Source organism: Schistocerca piceifrons, chromosome 4 (assembly GCF_021461385.2).
Source record: "Schistocerca piceifrons isolate TAMUIC-IGC-003096 chromosome 4, iqSchPice1.1, whole genome shotgun sequence".
NCBI classification, from domain to species: Eukaryota; Metazoa; Arthropoda; class Insecta; order Orthoptera; family Acrididae; genus Schistocerca; species Schistocerca piceifrons.
In genome coordinates, this window is record NC_060141.1 from 724,860,047 (window position 1) to 724,874,601 (window position 14,555).

Here is a 14,555-nt window from a genome sequence, read left to right on the forward strand (position 1 = left end):
AGTCCGCTAGACTTGGAACTACTTCAACCTAACCTAAGGACACCACACACATCCATGCCCGAGGCAGGATTCGAAAACTGCGACCGTAGCAGCAGCGTGGTTCAGAACTGAAGCGCCTAGAACCGCTCGGCGACAGCGGCCGGCAAAACGACATTAGTCTTCAAATACTACTTCCTGACCCAGACGTTTGTTCCTGTGTGGCATTCTTTCTTCCAGTCTCAATGTTACTTCTATCCGGTCCACTAGAGAGTGATACCGTAAGCTCGAGGACAGAGATGAGCCTCTTGAAGTCAGGGTCGCTTATCATTACACATCTGAACCACAAGCTGAGGGAGGGAAACGGTATCAATGACAAGATTAGTTACATCCGCTCGGATATTGATTTGACAAAGGATGACTCGATTAGTAAGAGTTTCGTGGAGTGATAGGAATTCAGCGGGAATTTCTTCTCAAGTTTCTTAGGCTTCGGAGCCGAAACTGCAGAGCCGTCCGAGGTGGCCGAGCGGTTCCAGGCGCTACAGTCAGGAACCGCGCGATCGCTACGGTCGCAGGTTCGAATCCTACCTCGGGCATGGATGTGTGTGATGTCCTTAAGTTAGTTAGGTTTATGTAGTTCTGAGTTCTAGGGGACCGTGACCTCAGCAATTAAGTCCCGTAGTGCTCAGAGCCATTTGAACCATTCGAAACTGCAGATGTTAGTAAATGGCGCCGAACACTCACTGTCCAAGAATGACAGGCATAGATTTGTTTGCGTCCGTATACTGGTGTCTGGCGGTGGCGTGAGGTGTCTCAGCTTCCGCAAGACGCTGTCAGCAGCCATTGCCGAACGTCCGCTGGTCGCTTGCAAAGGCGGCGCGCGCTGTAGCGAGCAACGGTTGGCCTCGACACAACCCCCACACGTGACCAGTATGCGGGCTCTGAGATTCGTTGCCGGCAGACTCTGTTGCATTCTGGTTGTCAAATGCCACAGTAGACAAACCTGTAACATCCAACCTATCTTCGGAACACATTACATTTTGTCCCGCAAACTGAGCACACAATTTCTAGAAAATGAATTACACAAAGTCATCAGCAGGTCCTTAACAGCAGGCCGCTGTGGACGTGCGGTTCTAGGCGCTTCAGTCCGGAACCGCGCTGCTGCAACGGTCGCACTTTCGAATCTTGCCTCGGGCATGGATGTGTGTCCTTAGGTTAGTTAGGTTTAAGTACACTAATGGCCATTAAAATTGTTACACCACGAAGATGACGTGCTATAGACCGATAGGAAGAAGATGCTGTGATATGCAAATGATTAGCTTTTCAGAGCATTCACACAAGGTTGGCGCCGGTGGCGACACCTTCAACGTGCTGACATGAGGAAAGTTTCCAACCGATTTCTCATACACAAACAGCAGTTGACCGGCGTTGCCTGGTGAAATGTTGTTGTGATGCCTCGTGTAAGGAGGAGAAATGCGTACGATCACGTTTCCGCCTTTGATTAAGTTCGGATTGTAGCCTATCGTGACTGCGGTTTATCGTACCGCGACATTGCTGCTCGCGTTGTTCGAGATCCAATGACTGTTCGCAGAATATGGAATCGGTGGGTTTAGGAGGGTAATACGAAACGCCGTGCTTTGTCCCAACGGCCTCGTATCACTAGCAGTCGAGATGACAGGCATCTTATCCGCATGGCTGTAACGGGTCGCGCAGCCACGTCTCGATCCCGGAGTCAACAGATGGGGACGTTTGCAAGACAACAACCATCTGCACCAACAGTTCGACGACGTTTGCAGCAGCATGGACTATCGGCTGGGAGAGCATGGCTGCGGTTACCGTTGACGCTCCATCAGAGACAGCAGCACCTGCGATAGTGTACTCAATGACGAACCTGGGTGCACGAATGGCAAAACGTCATTTTTTCGGATGAATCCAGTTTTTGTTTACAGCATCATGATGGTCGCATCCGTGTTTGGTGACATCGCGGTGAACGCATATTGGAAGCGTGTTTTCGTCATCGCCATACTGGCGTACCTCCCTGCGTGATGGTTTGGGGTGCCATCGGTTACACGTCTCGGTCACCTCTTGTTCGCATTGACGGCACTTTCAACAGTGGACGTTACATTTAAGATGTGTTACGACTCGTGGCTCTAACCTTCATTCGATCCTTCCGAAACCCTACATTTCAGCAGGATAATGCACGACCGCATGTTGCAGGTCCTGTACGGGCCTTTCTGGATACAGAAAATGTTCGACTGCTGCCCTGGCCAGCACATTGTCCAGATCTTTCACCAACTGAAAACGTCTAGTCAATGGTGGCCGAGCAACTGGCTCGTCACAATACGCCAGACACTTCTCTTGATGAACTGTGGTATCGTATTGATGCTGCATGGGCAGCTGTACCGGTACACGCCATCCAAGCTCTGTTTGACTCAATGCCCAGGCATATCAAGGCCTTTATTAGGGCCAGAGGTGGTTGTTCTGGGTACTGATTTCTCAGGATCTATGCACTGAAACTGCGTGAAAATATAATCAAATGTCAGTTCTAGTATAATATATTTGTCCAGTGGATACCCGTTTATCATCTGCATTTCTTCTTGGTGTAGCAATTTTAATGGCCAGTAGTGTAGTTCTAAGTCTAGGGGGACTGATCACCTCAGGTGTTAAGTCCCATTGTGCTTAGAACCATTTGAACCATTTGAGCTCCTTATCACAGCATTCCAAAAGTCAGAATCAACAACCCGTGGGCTCACACAGACCAACAGCGTTAAGACAAATTCCAGAATCTACTCGCCCGTATTGAATCCGATGTCCTGTTCCGTCGCTGCATGGATAAACCAGCATTTGAATGAAGCTAACTTCTTATTTTGCATAACAGACTCGTGTGCTGATGTATAATGCTCTCCTGGTGTTTTAGTCGGAGTCGCTGCATGTCAGAGATATGTGTACATTTCCATACAATGTGTGGTGACCTGCATGATACTGCAGGCTACTGGAAGTCGTGCACGTTCTGTCGCAGTGGAGTACTTGCTTCTGTTAATTTCCTCACAGAGTTGCAAAGTTCAAGGCGACAGCAGGCTGAGTTGCGAACGCGAGAGTGCCCTGGGGCTGGCAGCGGCCTTGGCGGGGGTCACGGCTGGCGTGGCGTGGCCTGCGTGGACGGTGGCCAGCCGGCGCGCCTGCCTCACTCACGTCACGTGTGCGGGGGCGGCGGTCACCCACTGGGCACTAAAGCATGAAAAGGTTTTTTGTCCCAGTCTTTGATCACAATATGAATTCTTTAGACGATGACCGGTTTCAGTCCGTGATGACCATCCTCAGATCCTTTCTACACCATGTCCTAAAGTGATGAGGCCATAATGGCCATGGTATAGAAAAGATCTGAGGATGGTCATCACGGACTGAAACCAGTCTTCGTCAAAACAACTGATATTGTGATCAAAGACTGGAATAAAAAACATTTGGTAAAAAACGTTTGACAGTATTGGATCACTGTTCGCACACGCGACTATGTTGCAGCTGGTAAAGCAAGCAAGCTTCTAATTTTTTCTTCTCGTAAGTCTCACATTCTGGCAGCTGATATGACGACTTGCACGTTGGTTTGTCTGAGTCCAATTATCTGTCTAATGAGAACAACGGATGGCAATAATGTAAAGGCATCTGGTATGAGGAACCTGATGGATGTCCGAAGACACACAACGCAGGTAATACTAATCGGTGTGTACGGTCTGTCGTAATGGCATCTCTAGTTGCTGCGAGTCAATTGTTCAAAAAATGGTTCAAATGGCTCTAAGCACTATGGGACTTAACATCTGAGGTCATCAGTGCCCTAGACTTAGAACTACTTAAACCTAACTAACCTAAGGACATCACACACATCCATGCCCGAGGCAGGATTCGAACCTGCGACCGTAGCAGCCGCGTGGATCCGGACGGAAGCGCCTAGAACTGCTCGGCCACCGCGGCCGGCGTCATTTTTCGGTTCGTGCATAAGTTGGTAGTGTTCTTGTATTGCATGTTGCTGCAGCAGTTTCTATGGGTTTTTTAGTCGATTGTCATTTTTTATTTCCAGTTAATTGTTGCTGTTAGAGTTTACGTATAATCATTTTGTCTTTTGGGGGTAGCGAGTGGAGCTGTGGACGCTACAAAATGTAGTGCCAAATGGAGAAATCTAATCATTTCCGACGTATTCTTCTGTTTAAGTTTAATAGAGGGGTGACAGCAGCGGACGCAGCCACAAACATTTGCGACGTGTATGGGGATAACGCCACTGGACAGAGCACGGCAAGAAAATAGTTTTCTAGTTTTAATTTGGACATTTGTTTTAAGGACTATGGGACCGAACTGCTGAGGTCATCGGTCCTTAGGTTTACGCACTACTTAATCTAAATTACACTAACTTACGCTAAGGACAACGCACGCATCCATGCCCGAAGGAGGACTCGAACCTCCGACGGGGGAAGCCGCGCGAACCGTGACAAGACGCCTGAGACCGCACGGACAACTCTTGTGGCTATAGTTTTAGGGAGGATCGTTATGACATTAGTGACTCTTCACGTTCAGGAAGACCTTTGGCGTTAGATGAACGTATCTTAAACGCATTAATCAACAATGATCATGTCAGTGTACTCGAACACTGACAAATGTGTTGAGATCGTTCACCATCGTGCGACGTTTGCATGCGACGGGGAAGCTTAAAAAATTGAGTGTTTGGCTACAGTGTGCTCTAAACCAAAATGACAAATATAAACACCTCTGCTTCCTCGTCATCATTTGGCTCGTAGATAACACCGACCATTCGTATCCTGTACCGTTACTGGTGACGTTAAACGGTATATTTATGTTAACGTAATAAAAAAAAAAGAAATGGTTTAGCCGAGACAAAGCAGCAGCTCCTCGTACAAAGACCTGCCCGATCCACAAAAGATAACTTTATGCATTCCGTGAAATAGCGACGGTGTGGTGTACCGCAAATTGCTTCCTCGACATGTAACTATTACTACTGACATTTTATTGTCAACATCTGAGAGGTCTTGCAGACACAGTCCAAGAACAGCGAGCAGAAAGACTGCGTGAAGTTATGTTTCTCTTCGATAATGCCCTCCCGCAATCTGTTGGACTGACAAAAACTCTATATAGGAGTTGGTCTGGGAAGTATTTCAACACCCGCCTTTTTCTCCTGATCTTGCGCTCTCAGATTTTTCAGCTTTTACGCTCGCAATCGAACAACCTTCAAGTAATTTGCTTCCCGCAAGAATATATGCTCCGAACATGGCTCGACGAGTTCTTCTCCTCAAAACTATGTGATTTCTACAGTCGTGGAATCGCAAAGTACCACAGCGTTGGCAGAGTGTTGTAAACAGTGAAGGAGAATACATTATCGACGGCTAAAATCTCTGTTATGTCTAACTAATATTTTTATTAAACTTATGGAAAACGCTACAAACTTGTGAATCAACCCAATATTTTGCATCTAAGCAGGGTGCCACGAATTATTATTTTAAAGAACAGTGAGTCTAATTCGTTATTCGTCCAGATAAGCTATGAAGCTTACGCTGCAATTTACACTGTGCCATAGCGCTATGTGACAGGTGGTCGAAAGGTCCAAGAAAAGGAAAATGTTAAATATAACTCTTCAGACTCTGTGAAAATTCGACAGATGTGGCTTCGTGACGGATCAGTTCAGCAGTTTCAGAACGGTTCCTTTAAAACGTTTGATTACTGATTTTCCCTACCGTCTGTCATCTACTCCGTTCTCCATCGCTAATGACTCGAATCCTTACAGGTTCTTATAAACTAACCAAATTATAATAACGGCATTCATAAGAAGATACTTACGTCAAATTTGCAATTATAAAACCAGCATTACAATTATACATTTTTCGAAATCCAGTGTATGCTATTGAAGTCAAACGTAAAAATTATGAACACAATAACTGTGTGAAATGCAGGTGCTATTCACTAGAAAGATACTAAACTGGCTCAGGATACTCACAAACAGAATCAGATATGATGATAATGCCATGGCCAGGCACCATGGAGTACAAAGGTAACTCAAATGTGGAACACACTTGAAGACATCGAAGTTTACAAGGTCAAAATGTGAAACACATGTGCATAAAATACTATACAAAACGCTATAACGCATTTTATGCAAAATATCTTCATAAGTTGTGCCCTTCGTGTTATTCTTTGTTGCTGTCGTTGTTAACTGAGTTAGCATATTTTGCTATTTTATATTCTTAAGATTGAGACATATGTTTTTTACTTATATAACTCTTGTGGAGATTAAGACTTGTGGTTTTTATTTGTCTTGTGCTAGTGCTGACACATTTACCTGTTACTGGTGTAATAGTTACAAGTGTGTCACACAGTTTTTGTATTATTGTTAACACGTATGTCGGTGAGTTTAACAGCTCATTTTTCTTACTTACCATTTTATCCTTGTATGCAATTCAATTTCACATACATTTTATGGATATTTATTTATGAGGCTAGTAATACTGGAAAGTAGGAACCTTTATATTACTCATTTTACTATAGATTTGTTGGTGGGAACTGAAATATTCACAAGGATAACTGTACACTCATAAACGATACTTTATGTACATATTGATGTTAATGAATAAGAAGAAACTCAATAACTTCTCTGTCACTTTGCAAATAGCAGATGCCACATTTAAATGTTATTTTCATGCAGTACAAAATATTGTATTTAGCCATTCCTATGGTTTTGGTGTCTTCTGTCTTTCTAGAGCAAGATTTTTAATATAAAATGTTACCGAGTAAAGTCAAGCGCCGGCACGCCAGTCGGGAACGACAGAGAAGGCTGTAAGAAGCGATCAGCCAATCCCATGCTGACTGATCTCACTTCCAGGATGACAACGCGACAACAGCGTCCCCTACGTGAAGAGGACATGAGCGCCGCGCCCAACTTGTGGAGTGCAGTTCGATAACGGCTTCAAGATTACCCACTTGGATACCAGCGTTAATATGAGGCACTTCGATAGCAGTTCAGGAAATTTTGTCAGTTAGAGATCAGGAGTCACTGCAAAGACTGATTATTTCGTATGTCGCCCTTTGCTTGCGACACAGCTGTTTAATTGCCGAAGTTAAGTATTGTAATTTTCTTATTGTAATAAATCTCATGAATGCGAGGTGATTGTATGTCTAGTGAACTGCGTAGGCAGGATTCCTAGACACAACACAAATGTCATTAAATGTTTGTTGTTTTTTGTTGCTTCTGAGGTAGATAGCTGATGCTAGCTATGTCAACATACCTTCTTATTTTACATCTAAAAGATTACAATTTTTATTTTCATCTTCCCACATGGTACGATAACATAATGTGCATCATGTTAGCTATCATAATTACAATTATAACAAACGTTTCGCATACTGTTTATAACAATTCTGTTAGTTTTATAATTCACTTTACCTAATATACATTTTAGTCTCACTATGAATGAGGATATGCTCTTTAGTCTCACTATGTAGGAGGATAAATTAGTGTATAAGCTGTTCCAGTTGAATTTAGTTTGTTTCTAACACATTTGTTTTTAATTATTAGTTTTTTCGCCCAAAACATATCCTCACAAGCCCATACTCCTTAAATATATCTCTGACTTCTATTTTAATCTTTTACATATGCATTAAAACATTTTGTGTAGCGTTTTATGTGCATAAGTTTCACATTTTGACCATATAATCATTGATGTCTTCAAGTATGTTCCAGGTCTATGTTGTCTTTCTATTCCGTGCTGCTTGACCATGATACGTAATCATATGTGATTCTGTTGTCGACTATTCTGAGCCGGTTTAATGTGTTCATTTGTAGTGATTAGCGCCTGCATTTCGGACATCTATTGTCTTCACAATTGTTCTGCTTGATTTTAATTATTACCTTGGATTTTGAATAATGAATGGTATCTAATGTTGCTTTTATAATTGCATATTTGACGCAAGAATCTTCTCACAAATGTAATTTTTGACCTTGCAATTCATGTTGGTCACTTGATTTTATTGCAACTTTTATTTTGTTTTTGTGCATTACCATGAACATGGTCCTGGTCTGAAACCGCCCGTTAAATAAATTGCATTTCCTGCAGTTCCTCGTGTGATGGCATTGCAGCTTTCGTATCCCGCCTAGAAGGCGGCGCGTGGGCCTGCTGCTGTAGGCCGATTGTAGGAAATGAGCAGGAGCAGGAAAAGGTGAAATGCTTCGGTACTGCGGATAGGTTACAGCTCTTTTACTGGTGTTTGAAGATATACAACTGATAATACTTAACTTTGGCTGAGATGACCACGTAGGTGCGAAGCTGTACATCGGTCAAGTTACACTGGCAAAATCTGTAGTGGCTTCCCAACTATGAAATAGAAACACTGTTGCTTGGTCGTATACTCGGAATCAAATGGGCTCTATCTGGAGCGGCGCTCGTAGAGCTGCACAGCGCCGGCTAGAGGGCGCTGTCGTCGGTGTCGGCGTCGTAGCGTCAACCTAAGAACTTGTACCTCCGCCGTGGCACCGTAGCTATCGATACCACAGTAGCAATTCTAGATTTACTCCTGGAGGAGACCGAGCAGAAACTCCAATACACACAAAATATTAGATCACTTTGTTAAATCGAGAGCAAGACAGAGTACTTAACTTGGAAACAATACGGGTCCACAGGAATGTCACTATATATACGTTAATGTCACTGAACAGCTACACGTATCGCTTGGTTATTTGTCAAAACGTTGGATCGCCGCCTGGTGGCGATGCTGGCACATCATGCAGCATGTAAGCGGAGCAGACACAGACGGGGGATCACCCTTAGAAACATATAGGCTGCAGACGGGGAAATCCATTGAGATAAACGACTGGGAACGAGTATTTTGAAAACGGTGAAGCTGGTCGAATGTTCACTTGCTATAGTCCTGAGCGTCTACGGAAAGAGTTGAAAGGACAGTGAAACTCCCTACCACTGGACGCTAAGTAGTTGGCCGTCCACGACTCTTCACAGAACGTGCCGGTCGGAGGGTTGGCTACTCTGTATAGTGGAATGGATGGTCATCTGTGGCATCTCTGGCGAAAGAGCACAATGCCGGCTCACGCACAAGTGTTTCGAAGCACACCGTCCATCGTACATTGTTGAACACAGAGCTCCGCAGCATATCGCCCCAACGTGTCCACATGGTTACCCAACGATATCAATTACGATTGCAGTGGGCACGGGACCATCGGGATTCGACCGTGGATCAATGGAAACGTGTCGGCTCTCCAGGTGAATTGCATGTTTGCTACCCTAGGTCGATGATCATTTCCACAAATGCCGTCATAGTGGCAAACGGCGGCTCGGAACGTGCAGCACCTAACGGATACAGGCTGGTGGGAGCAGTATTATGTAACGGGAGATATTCTCCTGCGCTTGCATGGGTCCTGCGGTAGTAATCGAAAACAAGCTGACAGTTGCGAATCAGCTGCATCGCTTTCAAGACGGGGATGTCATCTTTCAGCAGTATAATTGGCCGTGTATAGTAGCCAGAACCGAGATATAGTAGTTTGAAGAGCGTTATAGGGATCTCTCACTGATGTCTCGGCCACCAAATCCTATGGAACCCACCTGAATCGCTATGGGGCGCCATCACCGCGGAGCCGAACTAGAGGCCCGTTATTTACGCGAATTACATGACATGTGAATAGACATCTAATGCCACGTACCTCCACAAACCTCCGAACACGAACAAACTTTCAGATATCCAATAAGCAGAATCAGTGATGTGTTTCGTTCAAATGGCTCTGAGCGCTATGGGACTTAACATATGAGGTCATCAGTTCCCTAGAACTTAGAACTACTTAAACCTAACTAACCTAAGGACATCACACACATCCATGCCCGAGGCAGGATTCGAACCTGCGACCGTAACGGTCGCTCGTCTCCAGACTGAAGCGCCTAGAACCACTCGGCCACATCGGCCGGCTATTTCGTTCCAAAGTGGGACAAACAAGTTATTAAGCAGGTGATTATTATGTTTTGGGATCATCAGTGTGTATCTCAATGTGCAATTTACTACAAACTTTGAGAGACAGTTCACGCTTCTAATATAACTGCCACTGCAGGATCTAAAGTAAGACGATGCTGTCGGCCTGTACCATGATTAACGAAAGGGGTAAGTGGTGCTGCTCTCTCACGTAAGCAAGCGTCCAACAGTGGCCGAGTAGGGACGACTTGAGGGTGTGTCCACAAAGACGTACCATATTCGACGTTGCGTCAGGCAGCGGCTGTACTTGCTTGTGGTTCCGTCGTTAGGTACCAACTTCGATATGCGACTTCGTTCTTCGGACGGCATAACACCTCGCACTCTTCTTTGAATCTTTCCTTGGAAGTAAAACTTCATCATAGGAGGATCGCCCATTAAGTTTCTTACAAAACAATGAAAAATTGTTATTTAGAAATATTTTTATTGCTTCTCATAGAGCTATGATTTAAAATTTCTACACAATTGCTTGCGTTCCAGCCAACTTTGGAAAAATAATTTCCTATTTGATGCTGGTACCTCAAAAACATGGATTTGGAAGGATCGAACAGTTTCCTGATGTGTCCAAGCATATTTTGTTTGCGTTGTGGGAACACAAAGTAGTCGTTAGGCGACAAGTCAGTTGAACAGGGGCAATGAGACATTATTTCACGTGAAACTTCCTGGCAGATTAAAACTGTGTGCCCGACCGAGACTCGAACTCGGGACCTTTGCCTTTCGCGGGCAAGTGCTCTATCAGAAGAGCTTCTGTAAAGTTTGGAAGGTAGGAGACGAGATACTAGCAGCAGTAAAGCTGTGAGTACCGGGCGGGAGTCGTGCTTCGGTAGCTCAGATGGTAGAGCACTTGCCCGCGAAAGGCAAAGATCCCGAGTTCGATTCTCGGTCAGGCACACAGTTTTAGTCTGCCAGGAAGTTTCATATCAGCGCACACTCCGCTGCAGAGTGAAAATCTCATTCTGGATTAATTCACGTGTTTCTGCGTCAATCAAATGTCTGGAGCGGTTGGTTCCGGCGGAGGTTCGAGTCCTTCCTCTGACATGGGTGTGTGTGTGTTTGTCCTTAGGATAATTTAGGTTAAGTAGTGTGTAAGCTTAGGGTCTGATGACGTTAGCAGTTAACTCCCATAAGATTTCACACGCATTTGAACATTTTGAACAATGCGGCGTTTCCTGTTGCTTTTCCTAAATTCATTTATGAGTCGTGGCATGCGATTTATTAAATATAATTTAGCATTAACTGTTTTTCGATCCTCTACAGCAATGTCTGAATCGTGGACGCTGTAATCAAAGACAGAAGGCATTATGTTCCTTGAAGAGTTTCGCGAACGAGTTTCTTCCGTTGGTCTCGGTTGATTTTGGAACATCTAAAAAGTGAACTGCTGCTTGGTTTTCAATTTGTACGAATACATCCAAAATTACCGTGTGTGTATGGACTTTCTATTTTCTTGGCCTAATTGATAGACTTTTCTTACAGCAACTCACCTGAAACTGTTCTTCAGTTTCGGCCAAATTGAGGATAATCCATCGGGAACAGTTTCTCACAGCCAAGTGTTCATGTAAAATCGACTGTATTGTAGTTTTCTCTTTGCCTAAGTATGGCTCTTTCTCACGGCACATCGTGTGGTGTTCTTCTTCATTTATATAGCGCACAGCATCTTTGGAACAATAACCGACTTAGGCAGATATCGACGAAATTCATCTTTCCTGGAAGGGCTATCATTTAACCTATTGTGAAGACTCTTTCCTGAAGCTGATTAATTACCAAAAGTTGAAGGAATCGATTAGAGGCATTGTTGCTGGATTAGATATGTCGATAATTGTGAAGAATCATCCAGCAAAAACATATTCCAGAAATGAATGCATGGTTTCGCGGCGATATGAATTAATAAAATTTTCTCGGCCCTGCTACGCTGTCGAGATGATTCCACGATTTGCCATGGTGAGCCATCACATCAACACCTCGGCAGCCAGAAAAATCTACCGTCGTGCCAGCGCTGCCCTGTCGCGGGAAAGGCTATACTTCACCAGGAGGCAGCTAGATTAAACGGTCGCGAGCTGCTGGCTATCCATCTGCATTTGACAGAGGTACTTTCGCAAGTTGATTGGTAGTGTATCAACGCGGCCACCACAGCACAACAAGTGTCATCGCAAAAGAAGACCACAGAGAAACAGAAAGGGAAGTTCACGCGGCTATCTCAACAACAACACGATGCAGAACGGAAATCAACAGAACGAACTGTCATCAACATGACGGAGAAAGAGATCGACGCGGGTGCCATGTCGGCGCTTAAGAAAGGTCTTAACTTCGCACCAACACCTCGGAGCATCCCTATCTGTGATATTATAAGTGGGGTTGAACAATCAATCCGCAAGATGTCTAGTGAGAGTGCAGACGAAATCCGTCGCGAAACGTGTTGCACCATTTCAAAATCTGAAACACCGAGGTCTAACTTGACTAGGGCTGAACGCAATGGTCTTCACGCACTCCGCAGCGACCCCTTCATCGTGGTTCTTCCAGCTGACAAGGGCAATGCATACGTCATTCTGAATAAAGCTGACTACGACGCCAAAATTCAGTTGATTTTTGAAAAAGATACATACCGGAAACCGCCACGGGACCCGACGTCTAGAATAATGAAGACATCAGAACTTCTAAAACAGTCAACACTGGAAGAGGGCGTTATTAAGAATCTCCTCCCTCAGGCGCAGAGACCACCTACGCTTTATGGACTGCCAAAAATCCACAAACCGGATTCTCCTCTTCGTCCCATTGTGAACACCATTGGGTCACCCACTAATAGATTGGCAAAACAGCTGGCCAGCCTCCTTGCACCGCATGTGGGTCGTTGTGAGCATCACATCAAGAACACCGACGACTTTATCAAAAGAATTAAACAACTGCGTCTTAGTCAAGGAGATATAATGGTTAGTTTTGATGTGGTCTTCCTGTTTACACGGGTTCCGGTCAAAGACTGTATAGATCTCCTCTCCCAGTTATTTGATAGCACAATTGTGGGACTGTTTAAGTACACGTTGAAATCATCGTACTTCCTACATGGCGGCCAGTATTTCGACCAGTTGGACGGCGTAGCTATGGGAAGCCCATTAGCTCCATCCATAATTTGAAGACATCGTCTTGGACACGGCTCCAGCTAAGCCAAGTTGCTTTTATCGTTACGTCGATGACGCTTTTATCATCTGGCCCCATGGTCGTGAAAAACCGGGAGAATTTTTAGAACACCTGAGCAGCATTCATGGCCACATCAAGTTTATGATGGAAATCGAGACAGATGGTTCATTGCCCTTCCTTGGCGTCCTCATTCGACGGAAAACCAATGGGCACCTCAGCCACAGTGTCTACAGGAAACCGACACACACAGATCGGTATCTGCACGCTCGCAGCCACCACCATCTGGCACAAACACGTAGCGTTCTGAATACCCTCTACCATCGTGCTAAAGTCGTCTCAGACGCAGAAACTCTCTCACTGGAACTGAGCCACCTCCGAAAAGACTTCCGGGAAAACGGGTACAGCCACGAACAGGTGCCACAGGCTATATCTGGTGTGACACGCAAGAAACACACCAACAGAGAAGAGAACACCACCGAAGAAGAAAGCTAGAAACTTGTGTTTTTTTGCCTTTCTGTGGTACAGTGTCGGGAAATATTAGCCGGCTCCTGAAGAGATACAACATTTCATCGGTGTTCAGCCCTCCAGCAAAAATTCGTCAGCTCATGAGGCCTGTGAAGGACGATCAAGGGCTTAGAACGCCTGGAGTGTACAAGATACCAGGTCAGCGTGGCTGTTACTACGTCGGCCAAACAGTACGCACTGTGGAGCAACGACGGACGGAACACGAGAGGTGCCTGCGCGTACGCTATACAGAAACATAAGCCATGGCAGAACTTGCCTTAGGATATGGACACCGAATGCTATTCGACGAAACATCTGTCGTTATGAAGACAAAGGCATTTTGGGATAGCGTCATAAAAGAAGATATTGAAATAAAAACCTCTGAAAACACCATCAACAAGGACGGCGGTTTGCAGCTCAGCACAGCCTGGGACCCGGCTATCGTGATGTTAAAACGGGCGCGACGGACGCGGGATGAAAACATTATCATATATGGCGAGGAAGAGAGCACCTGTGACGTCACAGCCCGCAGTGCGGCTATATAACGACGCGGCCACGGCGACACAGCAGTCAGTCTTACCACTTGACGATGACCTGGGAGAGCTCGGTCGAGAGCTCGTGGGATCTTAACCACCTGACGCGGCCGGAAGCCCGAAAAAATTTTATTAATATTCCAGAAATTTTCGGTTTTTTCTTCCAAATACTGTTTCTCTGCAAAACCGCGAATCCTGTAAGTAAACTGTTTCTGAGTTTCCATGGTGTAACATCAGTAAATTTAAAAAAAAATGGTAATACCACATCCCAGTCGGCGGTATTTTGTAAAATCTTACACTGGGAACGTCGTAGCTTATTCTGATAGCCCCGTGTCTTCGGGATGCTGATTCTCAACGTTTCTTCCTCCTCTGGCAATGACACGTTAATGAGAA